Below are 9,821 nucleotides of genomic sequence, written 5' to 3'. Positions count from 1 at the left end.
AGCACCCTGATACTGTTCACCCGACGACCCCCGGGTACTGTTCACCCGAGCACGAGCGCAGCCACCCCGAGCACTCCCGAGCCCCGGGTACTGTTCACCCGAGTACGAGCGCAGTCACCCCGAGCACCCCGGGTACTGTTCACCCGACGACCCCCGGGTACTGTTCACCCGAGCACGAGCGCAGTCACCCCGAGCACTGCCGATCACCCCGGGGGTACTGTTCACCCCGAGGACCCCCGGTACTGTCCACCCGAGCACCCCTGTACTGTTCACCCCTAGCACTCCCGAGCACCCCGGGTACTGTTCACCCCGAGCACTCCCCGAGCACCCCGGGTACTATTCACCCGAGCACCCGAGCACCCCTGTACTGTTCACCCCGAGCACCCCGGGTACTGTTCACCCGAGGACCCCCGGGTACTGTCCACCCGAGCACCCCTGTACTGTTCACCCCGAGCACCCCGGGTACTGTTCACCCCCGGTACCCGTGAGTACTGTTCATCCCGGGCACCCCGAGCACGGTTTATCAGGCTTTCCTGATAGCTGATAGCTTGTAAAATTCGTAGTTAATTCGTATGAACTCTAAACTTTTTGAGACCACTTGGAAAATTCTGGTTTGGACAGTACGATCTTGGAATAATGTTGTCATGTATTGTGGAGCATATTTTTCTTACATGATCGCATTTCATACATGCTCATTACATTGCACGCGTTGCTCTCTGTAGTGAACGCCGATCCGTCGATCCCGGAGGCCGTGGGCGATCGTGAGGCGTCCCACCTTTCTGATTCAGGGCAGCAAGGCAAGCATCGTTCATATTGCACCGTGTCTACTTGAAAATTTAATATGTTATCTACGCTTATGTATACATTGCATGTGTCGGGTACTGAGTTGGGTAGAACCTATGCCGATGCATTATCCCATTTCGGTCACATGTCATGTGTTGTTCCTAGGAGCCTAGTGGTGTCATCGAGGTCTAATTTTAGTTCGCTATGCTTAGTGGTACTTAAGCTTTTCGGTAGAAGTCGACGACGGCGTCCACCGTTGTTGCGAGCCTAGGATTTATTACTTGTTCACACTTATGGTTGTGTTGATGATGAGTCGGTTTGGTGAGTGGTGAGTTGAGACGAGGTGTGGACGGTGTTAGGGGTGTCATCTGCTCACGAGGAGTCCTCAGGCAGTTCGGGGAGGGAACCCGGACACCGTAGACCGCTTGCACCGGTTAAGCACCGATCATCGATGTAGTCGGCTTTAGCACATACCTTACTCACCACATGCTGATATAATGGTAGGCGAGCTGATTACCTTCGCAGACGTGGTCATGTGGGCCTCGTCATAGACGGTGTGAGTCCGGTTTGAGTCCGGGCTTTTAGCGGTATTAGTTTGCTCGGGGAGTAGTTCTAATACCGCCTCGCCGAGCTATGGTTGATCCACATGGTTGGGCCTGGTTGGGAAAGGTTGTCACGGGTACCCCCTTGTGCGCATCTTAGCGGGTGGCACAAGCCGTATGGTCCCTGTGTCGTGTGGGTCCAGGAGTATCCCCCTGCAGGGTGTATAATCAGTTCGAACTGCCGCGCTCTCGGTCATGAGCATCGCTATCGCTTATCTCCACCGAGCGACCATATTTTGGTCGTAGAGTTTCGATGTGGGTTGTGGCATGGTTGGATTAGGGTGGTTTGGTCGGTATGTGGTTGGTGGTTTGGTGGGAATGGTTTGCTTTTATACACTTGTTGTTATATATCTGTTTTGATCAGTTGGTTGGCAGGGTTTGAGTCGGTGGTTGTTTAAGTCAGTTGCTTACACCTAGAGTCTAGGTTGCTTACTGCTTAATAAACTTAAACATGTCTTAATCCTTGCTACAGCTTTAAATGCATGATCCTTGGAGTCGAGAATATATATACTCATACTGTGTAAGACTTGCTAGTACCTTCGTACTAAGGGTGCTGCCCTTAAGTTGCTTCCAGGTTCGCAGGTCGGCGAAGAAGAGGCAGTGTTCGGCTACTTTGTGCCTGCCGATCAGGGTGGCGGGCAGGAGTAGCACCTTCTACTCCGAACTCTGGCGCTTTTGGTATGGAGCCTAAGGGCATACGGCTCCATACTCTTTTGTTGTATAGGTTTTTCTTCCGCTGCATAGTAGTTGTTGTTGTTCCTCTTTTGTTGTAAATTGTGGAAGCAGTTGCTTGTTTAACAATGGTAATCCAGTTTAATTATTTGCTCTCTATTAAACTGTGTTGTGATATTTGAGTTGGAAGGCATGTGTTCCGATCCTGGGCACAAAACACGTGCCGGGACTACCGGAATGGTATTCTGGTTAATCGTCGAGGTTGTGATTATGACTAATGATCCTCCTGATGATTAATTAGAATACTATTTGGACGGTTCCTCACAGCGCGTGGCCTATCGCTTCCAACTGCTCCTGCCATGCTCAGTGTCAGTCCCTGCCACGGCTTAACAGGGAGGCGTGGGGACATTTAATGCACGGGTCCCATCGCGGGACATCTGGCCCGCCTCGGGATAGCATCGCGAAGCCCAAGGCGCCCCGCCTGCCGCCCTGCTGTGTCATGTGTACAAGACCGAGCGGGCACGCCGGGCCGTTCAGTGGCTGCCCGGTGGGCCATCTCCGCGACGCCTGTTGCAGAACGGCATGATGACGAACAAGACCAGACGGGGAGGGGGCGTTTTCAACCCTCCCTGTCACTTCGCGCAGCAGCCCATGATGGTTGCTTTCCATTTATGACGTCTTGGAACTCGCACCCACCCTTTCTAGGCACACTACCACCCCGGCGAGTATTTAAGGCTGGGCGGGCTCACCGGATAAGAGGGAGAGACAGACAAGGAGAAGGTTGAGGACAGGAAGCCGAGGAAGAAGACAGAGTCTCAGTACAAGCACGGAAGCTGAGATCACCGAAGAACAAGGAGCCCGAAGCTCTAGGCTAGACAAATATTCTTGTAACCAGCAACATCCATGAGAGACATTCTCAGAGCATTTATAGCATACACACAGGAGTAGGGTGTTACGCTCAGTGCGGCCCAAACCTGTCTAAAAACTTCCAGTGCATTTACTACTTCTGCATCCGATCATTCCATTCCACCTGCATCGCATTTACGCCTATTTATTTCACCCGCGAAACAGATTCAGAATCATCCCCTGGGCCGAATCTCAAAGGGGTCCCTCCGGATCCCTGCTTGAGGAGTTCACCCTCCGACAATGCTCTTAAGGGCTTGAGTTACCTTAGTGGTATTCATTGCCAAAAGATATCTGCCATAACCGCTTAAGAACCGAGTCATTTCGCTGCCATGCTTAAGCGACCTCAGTGCAACCACGCGTACTGTATGGGTAGGACTTGACTTTTCTATTACTAGACTAGGTTGGACATCATACCAGGAGGCTAAGAACAACGAGCAGTTAAGTGACTATCTGACCCTCTGTTTGAATGCACAGAGACTGGTAAGTGATTAAAAATAAAACCTAGCATTTAGTACAAGACCTTTAGTACGTGGGGGTAAATCTCGTAAAAAAGCTCAGCAGGAAAGGTGATTGAGGTTTCAGTATGATTCACTACTCCACTATGGTTGGAGGCTAAACATACCGCGTGAGTACAGTGCACAACCTTTGCGTGAGTACGGTTATGGACATGCGAAGGTATAACATTTTTGACTAGAGTCTAAGTGCGTGTCTTTATGAGTGAGTATGTGGACTAGATATATGTGTGATGAGGTTACTGGTTCAATCCGTTAGGAGCTGTGTGATACTAGAGATACACAAGATTTAATGATAGGGACTACGGAGCGAAGTGTAGCCCCTCTATGGATCGAACCCCCCGGATATAACTTGTTACCTTATTTTTTGGATTTAAACTATTTTAAAGTCAGTATTAGAGGATACAACTGAATACCTACTTAAAATGATTTGTGCTTAAAACTAAACCGTAAAGCTTTATTATTAAGTTATCCTTTATGCATCTATCAACACCTTAAAGTAGTATAGGACTTATTTAGTACCTTCTGTACTCAGTCTTGTTCCTTTCAGACTGTTGAGATAGAGATCAATATCAACGCAGATGAAGTTAAAGAGAAGAAGTTTAATGTCGCGTCCGCACCGAAGGTGCTCGTGGCATTGGATTGCACCATTTGTTTCGCTCCACTCCACTATAGGCTCTTCTGCCTGGCTGGTCCATCATGGATCCTTATCCACGAGACAATCTTTCGTCCCTTTTAGGTAATTATTTTTATTCAAAGTATTTTTTTATATTGTTCTGTTGAATTCTGTGCGTATCAGCTATTTTATCTAGGGACTGATACAGGAGGCACAAAAGAATTTGAGGTCGGGGTCCTGACAGGAGAGGATCCGGCTTGTAGGATATAAAAGCACGTGCTGTAACAAGTTCATCTAATCTATAAGAAAATATACAGAATATAGAGTTATTATTCCACAGGAGATCTGAACTTAAATAAAATCCTCGCGTTTTTTATTCCATTAGATCCAACCCAAAATACGTTGATCAACGTGTCCATCGATCAGTATACCAGATTTCTTATCAGAAATTATCCATCGACAATCAGAAATGCACATCATCGCTGATCAATATCCTCCTTAGCGTGGTGTGCGACCTCCTGGGCTGACAAGCTCTTATTTTGGAATTTAGGACGGTTCCATATGATGTAGATGATCGTCCCGTTGAAATAATAGTGTTGTTCTTTTGGCACACCTTTCACTATAGTTTCCTACCAGCCCGCTATGGATTAGAAGCTCATGAGATGCCCCGTGTGGGTGATACGGATTTGTTCCGATGCTAAAACATAGGAACAGACATCTTGGGCAAATGGGCGTTGCAGACACAGGTGGATTCCGGTTTCCATTTGGACCGTTGCACAATATGCATGAGGGTTGGTGCAGCCAGCCTCTTAATGAATCAAGCTGGGTGAAAGTTGTTATCCTCCCACAGAGTGTGCGAATCTAATTGTTGTTGTGGAGTTCTTGCTCCACTGTTTTGTTCTTCCTTCTGAAAAGGCTGAAGAGACGCGGTGTGAAGTTCGGGGGTTTCGCCTTCCAACCATGCATGGTGCAAGAACTTCGTCTTCTTTCCATCTCCAAATGTGATCACTGTAGAGTCATTGAATAATTGGAAGTCTATGGTATTGCAGGGGATGTCAGTTCCTACCCGGTACCCAGGGCTTGGACTGGTGCCTTGTATTTTCAGAAGGAAAAACAAAATAGTTCTGGTGCCAAAACTTCGCCTTCCAACGTCTGACTTTCTCGATATGAAACGTGCCTTGTATTTTGGATGCAGGGAGTAATTTTTCAGAAGAGGAGTCTCGGAGGAGTTCTCTATAATCAAATGTACGTGTACTACTACTACTGGCAACTGATTAATTTTCAGGGTATTCGTGTACTATTCAGCCTTAATCTAATCTGGTTATTTGGAAAGAAAGATTTCTTCTGGGAGCACTGCTAAAATTGTTGGTATGGTCTAAGGTACTGATACTTTTCTAGCACGTCAAGTAGGTCTTCCCTAGAAATTCGATTCCACATGTCGTGCAAACAAATGCAGCCGCAGATCCAAGTCAACCCGTGTGGCCGTGTTAACACTCCTAACACTTCTTCTGGAATCTGGAGTATGGTAGTGGGCAACTGCTAATCCTAGTACAGTAGCTTTCTTCTCACTCTTTGCCTACCTGTACCACGCATACGTGTGTTGGGAGTCTGAAAAAAAGAAGTCCATCGTGCATGTATCTACATCAGAGAAACAGTTCACAGACATGTCATGTTTCTGGAAGAGAAATTTTGATCCAAGACATCAATGTGCATGATGATGCACTGACAGTCGTATCGGATGATCATTCTCAGGTTCCTCTGTTCAAGAACAGTGGAATGATGGACTATATATTACTATAAAATATGTCCAATTCAACACGGCATTCACTTCGCTAATCCGCTCAAGGCACCCGAATGATCTCTGCCGCTCCTAATCTTTTGCTGTCACACGTTTTTAGAGTGGGGAAACAGCAGGGAAGAACCCTGCTATTGATTTTTATTAAAAAACTGAAAGAAAAGAAAAACAAAAACAACAAGAAAAATAAAAAGAGGAGAAGGGGAAAAAAGCCCGGAAGAGGAGGGGCTATACAAGACAGCTACACTAAGCGGACAGGCAAAGGCTAAGAGTAGCAGATATTCTGTAGAAGTGGAGAAGAACGTTATTTACAAAGCTATTCTTCCAAGCACCGTAAGACGAGTCTGAAGATTTTTGCATTCATTTGCTTCCAAATTTTTTCATGCCACAATGAGAAAGACTTTCATGAAGAAGGGATGAGCGAATTTAGTCCTCGCCTGCTGAAAGGGCAGTTGAAAAAGAGATGATAAGTGGTTTCTTTCCATGGCCAGATTGCATAGCACACATGAATAGTCTTCTCCTTCCGGTATGAAGTTTTTCCTTTTAAGGAGGTTCCTCGAGTTGAGGTGATCTTTGAAAAGGAGCCAAGCAAATATTTTGATCTTTATCATGCACTTCGAATTCCAGATCCAAATAAAGGGCTGAATAGATCCGAAGGGGTATTGTAAAACTTTTTCAAGGAGTAAGAGGGACTACCCCAACAATATTCCCAAGAATCCTTTTGGCTAGCATGGAGATGCAGTGAATTGAGGAGACTGGAGAGATTGTAATTCTAGAAAAGCTTGTTGGGAAATAGGAGCGTGGAAAAGGTCATGGGGATTGCTGATCTCACATAATTGAGCAATGGAGATGTTTCCATCTTTTGCAAAGGAGAACAGTCTGGATAGCTTGAGTTTTAGGTAATTTACATTCCACACGTCACCCAGAGAAGAAGAGTGGTACCATCACCTGGCCTGCCCGAGGCAATCCCCTAAAAAAGATTGAAAGCTTCATGATGTTATTCCACCAAAAAGAGCCTATGATGGGGTGGTATGAGGAACCTTGTTGTCGCTGTAGTAAGTGCTTCAGACCATATTAACCCAAGGAATGTCTTCTCTATTATAGAATTTATGGAGATGTTTGACTAACAAAGCTTCGTTCTGAATTGAAAGATTGATGACACCCAAACCACCTTTCTTCTTTGGGGTACATACATGCTACCAGTCTACCAGATTGTTGCCTCTTGATTTGATATCCTTTCCCCTCCAAAGATAATTTTTTCTAGCTCTGTCAATATTTTCTATCACTTTCTTCGGGTGCTTGAGCGTGCACATGGTGTATGTTAACGGAGGGAGGAAAGAGAAGAGTTGACCAGGGTCAGCCTCCTAGCCATACGCCCATACTCAAGAGGAAAGAGATTGTGAGCAATCGTTCAAATTGTATTTTAATTAATTAAATCGACCGATCGTTCATTAAGATGAGAGCTAGCACATGGTTGTCTTGCCACGTGCTAACCCACATCTCAAGGCAATAATTGTAGCCATGAATGGTTAAGACGAATCCAATCCCGGTAGTTTTGGTATGTGTTTTATACCCAGGATTGAAATACACACATTTATAACAGGCTTCATCATATCAAGGTATAATAAAGAGTGAGTAATGAAAATATATTACGAGTCTTTGAGTCATTACAAATTCAACAATTTAAAGCACTACTTGCTAAAATTATAGGATAATAGTCATTTACACAAGTTTGGGCCCTCAACGTAACATCAACAATCGCTAGAAGAAACAAAATACAACAACTTTATCTCCTAGCATGTTAAAGTTACTACGCATCAGGAATAACGTCTATAAACAATAAAAGAGGTGGCACCATTTGCTCTAAGGCACCACCGAGTCACCGTGAGTAGCCCACCACTACTCTTACCCGTCACCGACATCGGAGGGTATGAAGTAGTCATACACTAATTCATTTTCATCTGCAAAAACTCAACGATAGTAACCTGAATACGAAGTTACTCACAAGACTTACTTATAATAGATATATAATAATCCAACTCTAAGGATAATGCATTTGGAAAAGGTAGCAAGGAGTCAGCCACAAGGTTAAATTAATTTATACGCAAAAGCAATTTATTGACTCGAGAATGTGAGCATATAACATATCTCAAACCTTTACTATCCTATCATAAGAACATAAGTACAAGCATAACCAACTCAAGAACATGCTCTTCTCAACACAGACATGCACAATTCACTTCCCAACATACCATATACAACCCAACATCGGAACTCTACGATCTATGTGGATAAACATAAGTATGCTCATAACTGAGAGCGTGACAATTTGAATTGATCTTACACCCTGTAGGGGTACATCTTTACCCACACGACTCGAGTCCATCTACTTGTCCCCTGAGATAACATTTCTCATACCCAGAACGACCCACTTACACTTGCACCTATGGCACTAGGGTTATCACGAGCGTGTCCCGGATACTTTCAGCTCCTCGCTACCTTGCTTCTCCTCATCATTTTTCTCTTACGCGTCATAGTGCCACAAGTCAAGTGTTAGCACAGCGTATGATAATCGGTTCATTCGTGTATTATTGAATATGTGAAAGTACGAAAAGTGCTTAAGCCAATAGCAAACAATGGTCGCTGCTTAATCATTGTAAGCGGCCTATTGCATCCGAGTTCCTTTCCCGACCTGACCCTAAAAGTGTCCACATCTTGTCTCATTCTCACCAACTCTTTATCCTAACATCATTTTCATTGTGGATAGTAATTAAACTCTATAGCTCGTGAACGATAGAACATCCTACCGTGCGTCTTCTATCGGTGATCTAAGCTTGCTAAGCACATCGCGTTCATTTTAAGTTTGACAATTATATGGTGACACCCCAGGTTACAATGGATCAAGAGATAAACAACGTCAAGGTAGGACAATGCAATAATTAGAATATACCCATAAATTCTGATATCGACTCACTAAACATGCATGACATATATATATAGCGATAATTTATCAAAATTAAACATCACAAGATCCAAAGTAAAAGTAAAATATGCATAGATGTTTGCCTTAGTTTTCTGGTGCTTTGCCCACATACACCTCCAGACTCTGATTCGGTATTGGCCTTAACCTATTGAACCGTCAAGGCATCACTCTCTAACCAATAGAACAACGCATCGAAGAAATAAAAGAACGAACTAAGAGGTATGCTTATGATGCATGATCATGAATGAGGTACAATGTGTCATGTCATAAAAATATTTGCAAAAGAACACTTAATTGATTGGGCTATAAAGGTTTGAACACCACATGAGATAACCTAGGCTTATTGGGTTCTGAGTAACTTGCGGTAAGACTGGGATGAGGTGACGGTCAAACCGTGAGGGTTGGAAAAAGACCAAAATAGTACTCTATTGAGTAGCCATGGCAGTCTGACTCTTAACTACAGAGTCTAAACTCAACTCTAGCCATCCAAGTCTCAACCCAACAGTCAGACAGGCCCAAGTGGCAATCAGAATGCTAGGCCTGGTCGGCAGCACCTCGGCAAGGTTGCCAGTGAAGGCTCCGACGATGCCTTCGACTAAGGGTGGTACCAAAACACTCTAGGCTAGCGGAGTTCAAATTTGGTGGTTTGGGCAACATGCATGGGGCCAAACTCGATTACCCTATGGATGACATCCATGGCTAAGGGTGGGGCTCAGGTCTAAACTAATGGAGATCGATTTGAGCTCAAGGATGATGGGGAAATGGTCGGAGAAGTCTCACCTTGGTATGGGGAAGCTTCTTAGGGGGTTGGCCGACTCCGAGGAGGCTTCGATTTGGAAATCAGCTCCGGGGTGGTTCTCCCCTCTCTCAGTTTTCAGTTGGAGTGGGAAGTAAGTGTGAGAGAGACTGAGAGAGGTGATCGATGGGCTTTAAGTGAGCATTCTGAGCCCTG

The sequence above is a fragment of the Phragmites australis genome, chromosome 3, assembly GCF_958298935.1.
Source record: "Phragmites australis chromosome 3, lpPhrAust1.1, whole genome shotgun sequence".
Taxonomy (NCBI): domain Eukaryota; kingdom Viridiplantae; phylum Streptophyta; class Magnoliopsida; order Poales; family Poaceae; genus Phragmites; species Phragmites australis.
Note: the sequence above shows the minus strand (reverse complement) of the source record.